Genomic DNA, 17,992 nt, shown 5'->3' with positions numbered 1-17,992 from the left:
AAATGCAAACCCACTCGGTTCTCTCTCCTAGCGGGGCTCCCACCACCTACAGAGCCCCAGCTCCTTGGCCTGGAGTGCAAAGCCCTGCCCATGGTTCTTGCTGCCCCTCCCCCAAGCTCTCAGCACCGCGGGAGCATCCCTGTGACTGAAGGCATCTCCCTGTCTGCGATCAGATGTGCGTGATGGCCTCGCCCCCTTAACCATGAGATCCTTGAGGGCAGGTGCTGTCTCTCTCCCATCAGTATCTCCTGCACCAAACAGGGGAAGTGCTCACTTAATAATGAATGTACAATATAAAAAATAATTTTCATACGCTGCTTTATTCTAGACAGGATTTGAGATGGCAAATGAGTAAAATCTACAAATACAGTCTCTGTCCCACTAAGACCGTCCATATCCTGAGAAGGTACACGTGTTCAGGACCCCAGGCAAACAAGCTCTTAGCCTGTGACCATCCTCCATGCTTCTCACTATAAATAGGGCTGATTGTGGCCGTTTGACAATACATATCAAGCACTTAGTATTACATCCTCACAAGTCTCCAAGGCAGAGTTTTCTCTTTTTACAGGTGAAGATACTGAGTCAAGGAAAGGTTAAGAAATGTGCCCAGAGAGGTGCCTGGCTGGCTCAGTCCGTTAAGCATCTACCTTTGGCTCAGATCGTGATCTCAGGGTCCTGGGATCGAGCCATCAGTGCGGAGTCTGCTTCTCCCTCGCCCTCAGCCCCTCCCCCAGTTTGTGATCTCTCTCTTTCTCTCTCTCAAATAAATAAATAAAATCTAAAAAAATTTAAGAAAAAAAAAAGAAAAGAAAGAAAGAAAAAGAAATGTGTTCAGAGTCACACAACGTGTCAATAGGGAGAAAAGAGTCGATCCTGGAGACCTTCTATTTCTAAATCCTACGCTCCTTCCGCTGTGTCATGCCGCCTCTCTGTTTAAAGCTTGGCTTCTGACACGATGAGCGCTGCCAAAATTTTAAAACAGTTTGCTTATGTCATGGTCGGCAAGGGCTGTGGGTGGCACTGCAGTGTGGCTTTAAAGGAAGAGGCTGGAACTTATAGGCTGGCAGGATGTATCGCCTGAACTCTGATCACGCCCGTCCTTCCTCCCCAGCCCGCCCCTCCAGGCTCCCAGGCAGGAGGACGGAGCAAGCGTTGGAAGCGGTCTAGATGACACCTCGATCTGAGCTAGTGGGAGTGAACAGGCAACTTGGCTGCTTGCATCCTTTGCCCACAGGGGTCCACTGGAAACCACTGTGAGAGCTGCAAGCCCCTGGGAGAGAGGGTTCACTGCAAACCGCTTTGCCACTCATTGGTGGAAGCCTACCAGATCTCCCTTCCAGGAATGGTCTCGGTTTCAGAGCCTCTCAAGACAGAGGGGCCACACTGGGGTTCCAGTCTGTGCAGATGAGCCCTGGGAGGGAAAGAGTTGGGGAGAGATCACCCTGGGGAAAGACACAGTGACCCAGATCCCAGGTGAGCCCGAGTGGCACTAACTCCCACATGGGAACAGTCTGAGGGGAACCATCACTGCAAAATTCTGCTCCCCCTAGTATGCCTAGTGTGTTCAGAGAGCCCACCTCACTGTGGAAAAAAGCGGAGGAGGGGCACCTGGGTGGCGCAGTCGTTAAGCGTCTGCCTATGGCTCAGGGCCTGATCCCAAAATTCTGGGTTCGAGCCCCGCATCAGGCTCCTCGGCTGGTAGCCTGCTTCTTCCTCTCCCACTCCCCCTGCTTGTGTTCCCTCTGTCGCTGGCTGTCTCTCTCTCTGGCAAATGAATAAATAAAATCTTAAAAAAAAAAAAAAAAGTGGAGGGAAGACCCCAGACAGCAGCCTGTCAGATTTTATCAGCAGGGCAAACTCTCAAGCAAGACACATCAGCATGCTGTGGGCGTGTGACTGAGCCTAGCACTCGGGGGAAGGAAAAGGGAGAGGGGCCCGCAGACGGCCTGCTCTGTGCCGGGTCCTAGGGCTCAGGACTGCACCAGAAAGCAAGGTGAAAAATACAATCTACAGGGGCACCTGGGTGGCTCGGTCGGTGAAGCATCTGCCTTCAGCTCAGATCATGATCTCGGGGTCTTGGGATTGAGCCCCATGTCCGACTCCCAGCTCGGAAGTCAGTTTGCTCCTCCCTCTATCCCGCCCCCCACTCATGCTCTCTCTCTCTCTCAAATAAAATAAATAAAATCTTAAAAAAAAAAAAATCTACAACAGATGCCTCACTCAAAACCACTCCAAACTCTACTAGCAAGATTTCCTAGGCACTAAAGTCTGGAATGCTGAGTCTTCTGTTTTCCAAACTCCCTTACCCTGGGGATTCCACAAGTAACCTTAGGTCGGTTGTGAAAACACCAGGCTATCCCAGACAGATGCTCTGGCCCGCGGTGGGATGTGAGCGCTGTCAGTGGCCCCCACGCTGCCCCTCTGGATACAGATCACGCAGGCAGGCAGGCCCGCAGGACCAGCCCGGAGGGTCCTTGGCTTCCTGCAGGATGGAAATCAGACACAAGCCCGCAGGAAATGAGAGCAGAGTTTATTGAAGATAAAGAAAGAGCAGATACAGAAGAGCATCTGGGGGACTCAGAAAGGAAAAGGAGAGAGAGTCTCATCTTTGCTTGGGGTCTGGGGTTTTTACTGAGAATTGTGGTCTGGTGCGTGTGTCTTCCCAGGCATCGGGAACAGAAAGGAGTGTTTCGGTATCCTCTATATGCTACTTATGCCCTGGAGCCAGGCGTCCTGGTGAGTCCGCGGTCTTGGAAAACCTTCATGTTGACCCTGCCCGGTCACTCTTTAGATCGTATCCATTGTGCTGGAAGACTCCAAAGAAATCGTTCATTAACTCCTTGACCTTTACAAGGAGGACATACGCGATCTGCTCTATAAGGCGCGTGTAAGGGGGCGGGCAGGGGGCGGGGAGACGTAGGTCCTCGCAAGAATAGAAGCAGGAAAAGGAGCAAAACAAGCAGTTTTTCCTGAGTTCCCATTACTTGCCCTGGCTCACACAGAGGTGGCGGTGCCTTGGGCCGTCTCCAGCAAGGGCAAGAAAGGCACTAAGGTCTAGTCAGTCTCTGACCCCCTGGGTGCTGTGCGCCAACCACGCAAGTACCTGGTGGTGCGGCTCTCCTGCCTGCGGTGGAGGCAGTGAGATTTGGGGCTTGACAGTGGAAGCAGCAGGCGCAGGAACGACCTGGCCAAGCCAGTTTTGCAGTGTGACGCTGGGAGCTGTGTCCAGGATGCCCAGTCTGGAGCCGCTGTCTTGAGCCCTTGTCACCATCCCGTAACCCAGTGGTTCCCAAAGGGCGGCCTCTGGCCCAGCAGTATCAGCAGCGCCTGGGACCTCGTTAGAAATGCAAATTCTCAGACCCTACACCAGGCCCACCGCATCAGAAACTCCGGGGCGGGGCCCCGTAATCTTGGCTTTAACAAACCTTTCTGCAGATTCTGATCCATGCTAAAGGTTAAGACGTCACTACGAGGCAACAGCCTGTAATAAATCCATTCCCTCCCAAACTAAGCAGAGCGGAACCCGTTGAGGGCAACTTCAGCCTAACCGGGTCACAGTCCCTGGGGAAGACACCCAGTTAGCACAAAATGACATGATGTCCTACACAAGAACAAAACAGGGCCCTTCACTCAGTCAAGAATGATGAACTACCAACTATTTTTTTTAAAGATGTTATTTATTAATTTGTCCGAGAGAGCACGCGCGCGCATGTGCGCACAAGCAGGGGGCGTGGCAGGCAGAGGGACAAGCAGGCTCCCGGCGGAGATCGTGCCCTAAACCCAGGCAGACACTTAACCGACTGAGCCACCCCGGCGCTCCTCATCTATTTTTACTGTATATGTTTCCCAGAAATTCACAAATAAAACCTTAACAGATGAATTTCTAAAAATGAACATAAATAGACGTTCTAATGCTTTCTAACACCCCATGGGTGGCACTTCAGTGATCACTGGTCTAGAATGTAGGAAGATGTTTTCGCAGAATAGCAAAATTGAAGAAATTGAAATGATGGCGCCGGGTATGTTTGTGGAACCGTAAGGAGGTAAGAGTGACTGGAAAGAAGGAGGGGCTAATAGGAGATGATGATGGTGACAATGATGACAATGATGAGAACAGTTGTCATTATTATCAAGCAACGCACCTGGCCATTTAGCTCAGAAAACAACACTGTGAAGTAGAATTTTTACCCCCATTTTTCGGGTTGGGAAATTGAGGCTCAAATGTCTCCAGTCTAGTAAGTGGCAGAGCTGTGTTTTGAAACCAAAATCTGAGTCTTTTGACTGTCGGTTTCTGGCTTGGCCCCCTGTGTGGTTGGAAGAGCCATTTGCTGGGGCAGAGAATTCCAGAGGAGGGCCAGGTCTGCAGGCAAGATGATCAATTTTTTTTTATATTTGAGGTGTCCGTGAGATATCCCAGGGGAGCTTTCCAATATACAACTTAAAATATAAATCTGCAGAATGTGAGTCTGGCTGTAGATAAACACTTGGAAAACTCCAACTTCTTACAGAGGTTGAAGATTCTTGTTTTGATATGAATACCTTGATGGAAAGGAGCAAGTAGAAAGGGAAGGGGAAGAGACAAAGGAGAGGGAGGTAATGAACGGAGCAAGCTTTTTGATGAGCTAGGAGGGCAGGGGATGGACAGTACTAACAGGATCATTAGGTCTGGACAGAAATCAGACAGACCCAGTCTTGAACCCTAGCTCCAACTCCTACTAGCTACCCGACCATGGGAAGCACAAAGAACTTCACTGCCTTCACTTCCCCCTCCGTCAAATGAGGACAAGGACAGTATCTCTCTACCAGATAGAGATCTTCTGCAGATGAAATGAGAAATGGTATGAAGTGCATAGTGTTTGGCCCATAGAAAGAACTCAGTATTTGTAACTATAATTATCTGGTCATTATGATAATTGGTATTGTTCTTCAAGCTAGGAAGGAAACAGGTAAGGATTAGTACAAATGTAGAAAACCTTATCGTTGGCGGAGTGTACCAGTTACAAAGTTCTCAGCTGATGACCTCTACTTTGGGGCCAAGCAGGGGGCAAAGTCCAGAACTAAGAGGGAGTGAGAGAAGCAGAGGCAGGGTAGGGGTTTAAACAGAAGTGCAGGGGCGCCTGGGTGGCTCAGTTGTTAAGCGTCTGCCTTCAGCTCAGGGCGTGATCCCAGGGTCCTAGGATCGAGCCCGGTATCAGGCTCCTCCACTTGGAGCCTGCTTCTTCCTCTCCCACTCCCCCTGCTTGTGTTCCCTCTCTCGCTGGCTGTCTCTCTCTCTGTCAAATAAATAAAATCTTAAAAAACAAAAAGCCATACATATAAGGACAACTGATTTATGACAACGATGCAAAGGCAATTCACCAGAGAAGGCACAATCTTTTTAACAAATGATACTGACACAACTCAACACCCACGTGCAAAAAAAAAAATAAAAAAATTAAAGAATTTTGACTCATATCTCATACCACATATAAACATTAACTCAAAATGGGCTATAATCCTAAATATAAAACCTAACACTGTGACACTTTTTGAAGAAAACATAGAAGAAAATCTTGGTGACAAGATTAGGCAAAGATTTCTTACATGTGACACCACAAGCACAATCTATAAAAGGTAAGGTTGATAAATTGGATTTCATCAAAATTAAAAATTCTGCTCTTTGAAAGATGGTATTAAGAGAATGAAAACCCAAGTCACAGGCTAGAAAAAAATATTTGCCAAGTCTGTATCTGATAAAAGACCTGCATCCAGAATACATAATGAACTCTCAAAACCCAATAGCAAGAAAACAAATGACCCAGTTAAAAAATGGGCAAAAAGATCCGAGCAGACATGTCATCTAAAAAAAGATATGTGAACGGCAATGCCACTCAACATCGTTAGGGAGATGCAAGTTCACATCTGATGCTATGCCACCGCATTCCTATCGGCACGGCTAAGTCAAAGGGCTCAACTCTTCCAGGTATTGGCAAAGATGGAGCCAAGCTGGAACCCTCACAGACCGCTGGTGATGGTGCAACATGGCAGAGCCATTTTGGGAAAAGTCTAGCAATTTTTAAAAGGTCAAACACCTTTCCATGTGATCCAACCATTTCGATTCTGTGTATTTTCCCGAACAAAAAGAAAGCATATGTCTACAGGAAGACTTGTGCACATATGTTTACAGCGGCTCAATTCCGAATCTCAAACAATTATAAACCAAAAACTTGATTAAATTGGGTAGAAAAGGAGAAAAAAAAACCTACTATGGTCAAAAGCAATAACTCAGAATCAACTAAAATCCATGTCAGTTTCTTGAAATTCCTATTCTAGGGCATTCCGATAATTAAGAAACGAAACCCTCATTTGAAAACAATGGGGACCCTCGCTATCATCAGAAAAGTTATTACAATATTTTCCTATTCTTAAAATAATATAACCTGGATAAGACAGTAAATAGAGACAATCTGGTACATAATCACCCTATATCACCATCAATGAAAACTTTTTGATTAGAAAGAAAACGAAACAGGCCTTCAAGAGTCCTTTTGCAGGTGGACGGAGGGACTGTGGCGAACGCATACAATAGAACAGTAGTAGTAACGATCGATCGAGACACACAACCACCTGGATGAATCTAAAGATAATTAGACAGAGTGAAAGCAATTAGGCGAAAAAGAATGCATGCTATATGATTCCATTTATACAAACCTCTAGAAGTGGCAGATTAATCTCTAGTGACAGAACGCAGATTCGGTGGTGGCCTGGAAAATGGGGAAGGGGAAGGGGAGGACAGAGAGAGTACCAGGGAGCTCAGGGAGACTCTTCAAGATGACAGATATGTTCATTATCCTGATGGTGTTGATGGGTTTATGAGCGTAGAGAGATGTCAACATTTATCAGATTGTACACTTTAATACGAACTGTTTATTGGATGTGAGTTACCCCTCAGTTAAGCTGTGAAAAAGAAAACAAGTAGACTCACTTCACGTGGTGATTTTTTTTAAAAAAATAGGTGCCCATTATCTTTTGTGAATGGATTGATCAAAATCACAACACGATTAGGGCTGAACCACGTGCTGTCTGCTGGGATGCCCTGACCGGGTGTCTTCAGCAACGGAGATTTATTGCCTTATAGCTCTGAGGGCTGGAAGTGCAAGATCAAGGTGTCAGCGGGGTTGGTTTCTTCTGAGTCCTGTCTCCTTGACTCGTAGATGGCCACCGCCATGGTCTCCCCTCTGTCCCTGCGCCTGCGCCTTAATAGCCTTTTCTTAGGAGGACACGAGTCATATGGGATTAGGTCCCACCCAAAAGGCTTCCTTTTAACTTAATCACCTCTTTAAAATCCTTGTCTCCAAATATCATCACATTCCGAGGTATTGGGGGTTGGGATTTCGACATGAGTGGGGTGGCGGTGGCGGTGGCAGGAGGGGACGGCACAAATCAGCCCATAATAAACACTGTTTTCCATTCATGTTACAGCACTGACTACACTGTTTTTTCAGATGTAGCCTAATTTCTTTGAGAATATTCTGGTTATGTGAATTGCACGATTAAAAGAAGAGAGAATTTCTTGAATTTGCAGTTCTACTGAACTACCAAAAGCTGTACCTGAGTCCCTAAAAAACCCACGGACAGACGAGATAAACCGGCAGAAGGAAATGTGATCCTTTGTGAGATGGTCGGGGAGGAACACGGTTGGAGACATAAAGAAAGGCCTGGAAGTTATTCATTCAAATAACAGGCAGTAGGAACAGGAAAAGCCACAGGATCACGAAGTAGCTTTTTCTTTATCCTCCGATCCTGTTCTACCATCCGCCTGCTTGGGTGGACCCAAATGCACTCAGGGTCACCCCGACCCCCAAAGGAAAGTCCTGACTTTACAATTTAAACAAATGGCCAAATTTGCAAGCAGAGCTCCTTCCTTGCTGTGGGGCCCAACTGGCAGCTGCTGCCTTTATGAGCCCCCCTTTCTGTTGATGCCAAGGGCAGGAAATTCAAGCCAGAGTCAGGCAGGTGGGGAGCTCAGGTGGGATGTAAAGCAGGATGCTCACTGGACACCAACCTGCTGAGTGGGGCCCAAGTGTGGGCCTTTGAAAAGCCCAAGTTGCTAGTTCACACACTGCCTTGCAAGTGTTTTTGTTCAGATAATCAGGCAAAGCTCAGTTTAGAATTTGCATGGGTTTCTAATTCCAAAGCATTCTTGCTGGGCCTGTGATGGCCACTTCCTCTAAGGGCTGAGACCCTTGGACTTACATGTCAAATGGGTGGGGGGAGGCTCGGTGGAGTGCTGGGAAAGGAGCACGTGTCTGCACCTGGGCTTGAGCCGAACTGCTTGTAAAGTGATAACGTGGGCGAGAGATCTGTCCTCCTAGCCTTTAGGTTTGCACTCTTATCTTGTACTACAACTAAAAGAATCCTAGTCACTTTCCAAAGTTTTCTTTAAAAGAAAAGGTAAATTACGTGCATTTAGTTAAACATTTGACCATCCTCCCCTACTTTACTGGAACACTGACGTGGAAGATTAGGGGGCTCAGAGGACGCTCGTGTGCCGCCGATTTGGGGAAGTCATGGTGTCTTCGGAGGCCTCTCTTCACAGGAACCGTTCTCTGATTTCTGTCTAAACCCGACAGAGTAAATTAGGAGGTAGAAACCTACCTGGTGTTGGGCTGGACACGAGATCGAGCGGACAACCAGAGGATTATGATTATTAGGGATTATTATTTTATTAATAATTATTATGGTGACCATTTATTGAATACCTACTATGTACCAAGCACTGTTCTAGCCCGTAATCTGTATGATTTCATCCTCGCCGCGCTAAGAAGTAGATAATAATATTCACCATTTTACAGTAAGAACATGAGGCTCAGGGAAATTCCCTGCCCAGGGACACACAAATCTTAAGCAGTGAAGTTGGATTTGGACTTAGATTTGTCTGATTTCAAAGCCCATCCTCTTTTCACCACCTCTTGCTTTTCTGGAAGACGGCTCTAAAAATATTTTGGACTGTACTTGAGTGCTATTTGGTGAGTTATTTTCATATGTCGATTTAGATTATAGCCTCCTTAATATGAAAGGATTGAGTCCTCTTCTGGCTTTTGCTTAGTAGAATACACAAAATACACAAAAGATCCATTCACAATGTTGCTTGAGGGTCTGTACCCTACCTTCGTCAGAGTGTTGTGCCAACACACAGCTCCTGGTTTTAAGATGTGCTGTTGTCTATAAGACTATTGTTGGGGGAAGCTGAGCCAAGGCCACATGGGAACCCTCTGTACTGTTTTTTGGAACTTTCCATGAGTCTTAGACTAGTTCAGAATACAAGATTTTGTTAACGTTATTTCATAATGATCATAAGGGGCACTGCGCTGGTATAGTACAAACAGATTTAGGCAAGTCAGGTCCCAGGTCTGAAAGTTGTTCTTCCCTAACTAGCTGCGTGGCTTTGTACGAGTCACCTGTCTACCTGAGGCCCAGCAACTGTGGTATCCAAGTCCCATTTTAGCATGAAGAGTTATGATTTCTGATATTTAAGAAAATACATTCTAGATTTCCTTTTTAGGATGCAAGAATGACTATCACATCTAACTTGCTTCCTCCCAAAATACACTAAAACTACAGTAAAGAGATTGTTTAAAGACACACCCCACACAGGCAGGCGGGACAGGAGAGGAGAAAACAGCAACAAAATATGAGAAGCTAGGAAGCAGGTGAGCGAGGGATAAAGGACTTACCGGCCTTGAGTGGGCAGTAGATAAAGTGAAGAATGAGCTCGTTTCACACAAGAGAATCTTCAAAAAACTCAGGAACCAACAGCACCAAGTACCTTTGGAAATGGAGGCATAAACAGGGTAGCTAAAATAAGGACTGGGTGAAAACCCCCCGAGACACAGATCTCTAGCTTTTTGCCCCCACTCTGTACATGGCGAGACTGCTTTGACCCCATCTAACCATAGTCTAGAGACTTCACCCTCCTAAGAGTGTAAAATAGAAGTCTGTGGACTGGGAACTTGGACATACCGCGTCAAAACCAAGAAGATCAAATGATAGTACCCACGGTAAGTGCCAGCTGCTGAGACCTCTGGCTCTCTTCCCCCAGCTTAGCTCCCAGAACTTTGGCCGCCAGATGTTAAGATTCCAAGCAGGAGACTAAAGTTCTGCTCTGGAGAGTCTGACCAGCCCAGGAGAAACCACCCAAAATATTGAAATTAGGGAATGTTCAACAAATAGTCCACCCAGCCAGCTCGCCCCACAGAGACGTTCACAGTCAGCAAACTCCTGTGTTGAGCTCAAGCCTCCAGTTAGCTTGTTGCTTCTCAGCTCTGTCATGGACGTAGCTCTACCACAAACAGAAGAAAAAGGCAACCTGGAGTCTATGAGGGAGAAGAAACTTTCCCCCAAATCATTAATATCCTCAAAGAGATGATAGAAGATTGAAGAAAAAAGACCGGAATGCTATAAAAAAGGAGAGGGGTGTCTGGGGGGCTCATTTGGTTGAGCGTCTGACTCTTGATTTTGGCTCAGGTCATGATCTCAGGGTTGTGGGACTGAGCCCCACATCAGGCTCCGCGCTCGGTGGGGAGTCTGCTTGAGGATTCGCTCCCTCCCTCCCCCTCTGTCCCTCCCCCACCCCACTCCCTCTCTCTCTCTCTCTCTCTCTAAAAAAAAAAAAGAAGAAAATATAAGAAAGAGAAGAAACATAGAGAACAATAGCCAAAAGAGCTCTTGGGAACTAAACACATGACTGCACAGATGACCAATTTAATAGAGAGACTGGAAAATAAAGTTGATGGTAAGTATCCCAGAAACTATAGCAAAAAGACAAAGAGATGGAAAATGAAGGAGAAGAGGAAAGTGGAGGATGAGTCCAGGAAGTCTGACATTTAAGTAATGGAAGAAATCTCAGAAAGGGAGAAGAGAGAAATAGAAGGAAAATCATCGACAAAATTATTCAAGTAGTTGTTCCAGAACAGGGCATGCCATTCTAGAATGAAAGTGTCCACCAAGTACCCAACACAATGGATGAAAATTGTCCAAGGACATCATTGGGCAATTTCTAACCACTGGGGACCCCTGGGAACAAAAAAATGATCCTACGAGTTTCCAGGAAGACGAAATAGATCAATTACAAGGCTCAGGAAACATAGTGACTTCAGACTTCTAAAAGCAAAAAGACAAAGGACAGAGGGCCTGGCTCTGGCTACGATGGTGAACACACCCTCTGCCTGGACTCTCCCATGGACTGATTGCCTTTACAAAACCTGGGCAGAACGAGGCAGCATCTGTTCGGGGAATCTGAAAAGGAAACAGCTGCAGGCAGATTGAGAAAGGAGAACAGAATCCACAGTACCAGCAAACCAGCAGTACAAGTGTCATTTTTTCTTCTGGAAGACCCAGCCGTGACTCAAGCCAGCGTGACAGCAATGGCAACAGCAGCCTGAGGTGCCTAATAAGTGGAATATTATTCAGCAATCAAAAGGAACAAATTACTGGTTCATGTAATAGAATGTCTGACTCTTAGATACATTTTGCTAAGTGAAATAAGCCAGATCCAAAGACTGTTATAGAATTCCATTCATTGCACTTTCTGGAAAAGGCGACGCTACAGGGACAGAAAACAGATCAGTGATTGCCAGGGGATGAGGTTCAGGGAGGGGTTGACTGCAGAAGGGAAATTTTGTGGTAGAATTATTCTGTGTCATGACTGTGGTGGCGGATACACAACTCTGTGCATTTGTCAAAACCCACAGTCTTTCTCTCTCTCTCAAATAAATAAAATCTTCAAAAAGCGGGGGGCGGCATGCCTGGGTGGCTCAGTTGGTTAAGCGGCTGCTTCGGCCCTGGTCATGATCTCAGGGTCCTGGGATCGAGTGGGGAGTCTGCTTCTCCCTCTCCTCCCCCCACTCCCAGCTCATGTGCTCTCTCTTGCTCTCAAACAAACAAAATCTTAAACCAAAACGAAACAAAACAAAACCCACAGACCTGTACACCGCAAAGTGTGAAGTTTGTTGTACGTAAATTCAAAAAACCAAATGAACCAGGGTGTGGGAGGGAACCCAAAAGGAATATACACCATAACAAATTAGCCTAAGTGTATTACAAAAGAATAACATAACCACTCAGAAAGGGGTGAAGAAAAGAACTTTGGAACTTTGAGAACAGTATTTTAACAGGAGACTGTAAGGCTTAAGACACAAAGAACTCTACGCAAATACTGCATGACAGTGAACTCGCTTCTCAGAAGACTGTGGGTTAGCAATTCTCAAATTACTTTACGCGTAGACTAGGGTTGAACAGAACAGCAAGAACAGCACTGATCATGAGAACCAGACTTCTCACCAGCAGAGAAAGAAGCTGCAGTTAGGGAAAGGGGAAAGGCTGGAATAAACCCTGTGGCGATGGGCTGGAATCAGGGCTATCAGTACAAACTTTCATGTTCTTTTAAATATGTACACAGGTCAATAGATGAAGAAATAAACAAATATGTGCATATACTTGGCTTATCACACATACATACATTTCTTAGCTCTGCCTGCTGAGAAGGCCTAGAAGCCACAACACCCCAACGCCAGGGAGCCCACCTAGTGCCCAGAGGTTGGTCTTTAAATACTGTGATCCTTTAAAGGGCACCAGTGCTCTTTGAGAAGTGGTCGATCCAGCTTGGAGAGCAGAGACATGAGACATCTTGTGGTGCCAACAGGCGAGAAAGTGCCCAAAGAAGCATGAAGGCACAGGAGTCAAAGAACACAGGACCCAACCTGAAAGCGCTTCCAATGGCCAAAGCTGGAACAATCTGAGGTACAATGTAAATGATAATATAATTAGATTAGAGCCCATAGAATAAAAGAAATAGCCATGAGTTCATACTAATATAAACACATGAATGAATGAATGAATGAATGAATGAATGAATGAATGGGGGAGAAAGGGGCAGCTCTTCCTTACAGAAGAATTCCAATTAACAATTGCAAAAGGAATAAGGAAAAGACAGACTCACCATTACAACGCCACAGAAATCACTTTTGCTGGCAAGATTCTCCAGCGGGTGTGCCAATTAGTGGGTGAAAATTTGAGAAGACACAGGATACTTGTACAATCTAACGGTATCTCCCTCAAGATATTTATTAACTTAAAAAAGAAAAAGCAGAGAAACCCAGCCCTTTAGTCTAGCAATCAAGGTAAACATCACCAGTTCTAGGAATTATCGACATCGTGAATCCCTTGGTCTGATGCACTGAGAAGAGCCTACCACGTCTACTGCGACCTTGCTAAAAACTCATGAGAAATCAACAGTCAAACCCAAATGGAGAGACATTCTACAAAATGACTGACTGGTGTTTTTTTTCCCTGACAGTGACAAAATCATGAACAACAAGGAAGGACTGAGGAATTGTCCGAGATTGGAGGAAACTAAGGAGAAATAATTAAATGCAATGTGGGATCCTGGGAAGGGGGCATTAGTGAAAAAACTGGCAAACTCCATATAAAGCCATAGTTTAGTTAATACTATTAATTTCTTGCTTTTGATCATTGTACTGTAATTATATAAGATGTAAACATTAGAGGAGGTGGGGTGAGGGATATATAAAAATCCACTGTAGTATTTTTACTTTTCTGTAAGTCTAAAATTACTGCAAAATAAACCTTTTTCTTTAAGTACATACTGTGGGGCACCTGGCTGCTCCGTCAGAACATGGGACCCTTGATCTCAGGGTCATGAGTCTCAAGCCCCACGTGGGGTGTAACAAGTACTTAAATAAATTAAAAAAAAAAAAAACCTTTGGGGGCACCTGGGTGGCTCAGTAGTTAAGTGCCTGACTTTTGATTTTGGCTCAGGTCATGATGTCAGGGTCCTGAGACCCAGCCCCCAGTACAGCCCTGCACCGGACTCTGTGCTGGGCGTGGAGCCTGATTAGGATTCTCTCTTGCCCTCTCCCTCTGCCCCACCCCCCCTTAAATAAATAAATTAATATTGAAAATAAAAAACTTTAAAAAATACATACAATGTTAAAATGTCATTTTAGGGGCGCCTGGGTGGCTCAGTCGTTTTAGGCGTCTGCCTTCGGCTCAGGGTGTGATCCCGGGGTCTTGGGATCAAGCCCCACATCAGGCTCCTCCGCTTCTTTCTCTCCCACTCCCCCTGCTTGTGTTCCCTCTCTCGCTGGCTGTCTCTCTGTCAAATAAATAAATAAAATCTTTTAAAAAAATAAATAAATAAAAATAAAATGTCGTTTTCATCCTCAGCCGACCTATCATAGCAACTTCTAAGGTTTACTCAGTAACGATGTGGACTCAACAGATGTAAGTTCCACCAGCGCCCAATCCTAACGGTGAATTCTGAGTTGGTGCCCGGGCCCGCTGCTTGGCCAATTCTCCTTGCTCATTTTTCTACATCGGCCAATAGGTTGGCTAGAATTCCAAGGCCCTGGACTTTGCTGGACTAGAAAAAGTTAGAGGAAAGGGAAGCAAATAGCCCCTGGGATGGAACCTGCTTCCCTGTGTGACTCTTTTTAAAAATTATCTAAAATAATTAAAAATAAATACATAAATAAATAAATACATAAATAAATTTTAAAAGATTTATTTATTTGTTTTAGAGAGCGAGAGAGAGAAAGCGCACAGGACCAGGGGGAGAGGCAGGGGCAGAGGGAGACAAGCAGACTCCCCACTGAGCAAGGAGCCCAACACAGGGCTGGATTCCCAGGACACTGAGATCTCCACCTGAGCCGAAATCACAAGTCAACCCACTGAGCCACCCAGGTGCCCCTTCCTGTGAACATCTAGGCTGCTTTCAGCTCCCACAATACAGAGCTCCGACCTCCAAGGGAGCCGCTCTTGCCTGGCGCCCGAAAGACTGCAGAAGGACCTAGTCCTGGTTGTAGCTGTACCATCTGTTGATGCCCTCGGATTTTAAAACCGATCCCCACGTTTACAGATCTGAGCTTACATGTCACGTGGGTGCGGCAATAACGAAGCAGCTGCCAGGCAGTTGCAAGATTCTTCGTGTTTAGAAGCTCCTTCGCGTAGAAGCAGGCCAGGTCCTGTGTGTCATCCCAGTCGCCTGTTGAGGGCTTTCCACCGGCAGCCCTCAGACTGATGTCTATCAAACAGGCGTGCTTGAAAAGCAAGTCCACGCTCCTCCTCTTCGCTGATAAACGTTCTCTCGGGCATATTTCCCCCAACAAATCTGGTTTTTTTCTGCCCTGAAAACACACTGAGAGAGAGCATATCTGCAAATATGACAAGGCTCTCCTTAACTGTGTCTCCAGCACCCCCTGCACTTTGAAGTCAGGCCCGTTCAAAGGGGGCCTTGTGCAGAGGAAATATCCATGGCCTGCAGCAAGCTCCAGCCTCTGTGTCTTCAAACTCCTGGCATGCTCCTGACGGAGGCTGGGAGACTCTCCGCTGATGCGAGCCTCTGAGCCATGACACTCTGAACCCTTTCGTTTCTCTCTATTGCTGTCCTATCTCTTGCTGATTATTGACCAAAGAAGCAAGACAGCTTTTATACATTATACAATTATCCTTTGTCCTTTCGAATCTTCTCTAATGTTGAATGACTCAGTCCATACACAAGGGCAACATTCATGATTTTTCACTGATTTCCATTTTTTTTTAATTATCTCTTGCTTGGAAATTGAATATATTAGTAAACCCTTGCATGGATACGATGGGGTTAAACATGTTTGCAAAACATCTCACGCTCACCAAGAGGCTTACGGCCAAGAATCCTGATGGGGCATTGGTGGTGAGCAGAACTTTCTCAGGACACCAGAGCTTTGCTGATAACCATGGAAGCGCACAAGGAGAGGGAGTCCATACTTCCCATAAAGAGCAAGAAGGATGATCTCGGCATCGTGAGTTCGAGCCCCATATTGGGTGTGGAGCCTACTTAAAAAAAAAAATTTTTTTTAAGCAAGAAGGAGACTCTAAAGTTGCTACTGGGTATACTGTTTCCAGAATCAACCAAGCAGGAGGCTCACACAATTATCTGGAGAATCTGGGCAGAGATCTACTTATCTACATTCAAACAAAACAATCATCATCATCATTGTCAAAGATCGGTCCAGAAATTTAAAAGTGGGTCACATGGGCTAAGCACTTACTATGCATCAAACACAGGCATTATCTCATGGAATTTTTTAAACAACTCTACGATATGGATATTCTCATTCCCATATGGCAAATAAGGAAACCGAGACACGGATAGGTAAAGTAACTTATCCAAAGTCCCACTGCAAATTAAGAGCAAAGCTGGGATTCAAACCGGGGTGTCTGACCGCAGAACTCTAATCACCAAGCTGACCTTTTCAGGCACCCACCTCAACCTCAGGCTAACGGACTGGAGAAATGAGCGCCTGGAGAAATGAGCGCGTGTCTACTCTCAAAGGTTTTACCTTTTCCCCTGCAACACTCTCATGCAGGAGGCCTGGCGCCATGAGCCCCGTGTCTACCTTAGAACATTCCCACTGTGAGTCATCTCCCCAGGGGAGCCAAAAGCCACTCTGTCTCCTGACCCCACACCTAAAGAATCAACACAGCTGGAAACTGCTGGTGGCCGTCTGCTGACAGGGCTCAGGAAGTGGCTCTCAACCGGGGGCAATGTTGCCCCCCTTCCCCCCCCCCCCCCCGCCCCGGGACATTTGGCAATGGGTGAAGATATTATTGATGACCACAGTAGGGGTGGGGTGGGCGGGCAGAGGAAGCATTACATAGCAGCCAGGGGTCCCCATAAACATCCTACAAGGCACCACCCAGCCCCCAGACGTCAGTGGTGGAGAAGGGGAGAGACCCTGAGCTGAAGGAGTCAGTCATGCTTTGGAGGGCCCGTCCCCAGCCTGGCCTGGGAAGAAAACATCACGGCTACCGCAGTGGGGAAACTGGATCCGATGGGTTATCTCATGTGCAGGGGAGAGCTACCGCCTGCACTCGGGTTCTTTCCATCCAGCTAATTGGTGCATTTGCGGATTGTCTGAACTGACAGCCTCCTTTTCCCCATAAACAGCATGCTGGCAAGCCACTCCAAATTCAAAATACTGTCCTGACAAGCTAGGTGAGTGATTCAACAAGGTGACTCTTTTTTGCTGTGCAGACGACAAGCAGGTGGCATATTTTAGGGGCAATCCCTGGGGCGGCAAGAGGGAGTGCGAAGTGTGGCATCGCCAAGGTTACAGGAGCGTGGCCAGGTAAGGCAAGGAAAGAACATTAGCATCAGAGGGGCAGAGAGGAACTTGAAAGCTGCTCAAGGAATCCCGTTGGCTCCACTCCCTAATTATTTTAGCAGGCAGTGAGACCAGGCTCTGCAAGAACAGGCGGAAAGGAAGGGGAGCTATAACCGGATACCGCTGCAAATAACGTCAGCTCCCCCATAGAAACTCAAGCAAGACATGTGCTGCATTCTCTTCATGAAAAGTTGAAGATCAGAGTTCAGTCTGGAAAGAACCAGCCTGGGGAGTCAGCCGGTCCTGAGTTCCCGCTTTGAAATGCTGTGGCCACGTGACTGCAGGCAGAAAACCCTCTCCCTGCACAGCAGGGCTCGTCCTAGCAGCCGCTCCACAGGGTCGTCCTGGGCAGTACAGGGTGTGATGTGTGTAACAAAAGCACTCGGTTGGGCTGGGCACAGAAAACACACAGAACAAATACACACGGAATCAATGCCCTGAGCCAGCTCCTCCCCTCCTCCCTTCCCTTGCACGTGTGGAGCGGGAGATTGGTTTTCCCTGAGAGCCTGGTTGGGTGAAGGGAACAGGCGAGGGGCTGAGTCAGAGCCCAGCAGAGGCTTTTTATTAATGGAATTTACTTCATTCCCACGAGATGTCCAGATAAGCAAGCTTGCCTCAAACAAGGATCTTGGATTCTGGGACCCAGAAAATGACTCCCTGAGATGTACTTGTTATGCACCCAGGGTCACCAGAAACCCATTTACCTTGAAGCTGCTGAAAAAGGAAGCTCCAAGCCTCTCACCCACGCAGGAGCCCCAGCAACACATTCATGGCCATTTGCTTTTGTA

General features: G+C 46.5%; 1 long non-coding RNA gene across 1 annotated transcript; it reads right to left on the bottom strand.

The window, feature by feature from the left end:
* Positions 1–2,511: 2,511 nt before the first annotated feature.
* On the bottom strand, positions 2,512–16,594 carry LOC148109383 (uncharacterized). The gene is made up of 2 exons (XR_015725979.1): positions 13,986–16,594; positions 2,512–9,808 (listed from the first exon to the last, which is right to left on the bottom strand). It is a non-coding gene; the product is annotated as an uncharacterized LOC148109383 (long non-coding RNA).
* Between the last annotated feature and the right edge of the window lie 1,398 nt (positions 16,595–17,992).

The sequence above is a fragment of the Ursus americanus genome, chromosome 10 (assembly GCF_024610735.1).
Source record: "Ursus americanus isolate L20-20 chromosome 10, mUrsAme1.1.p, whole genome shotgun sequence".
In the NCBI taxonomy this organism is placed as follows: Eukaryota; Metazoa; Chordata; class Mammalia; order Carnivora; family Ursidae; genus Ursus; species Ursus americanus.
Note: the sequence above shows the minus strand (reverse complement) of the source record. Positions and strands in the feature narration are given on the sequence as shown.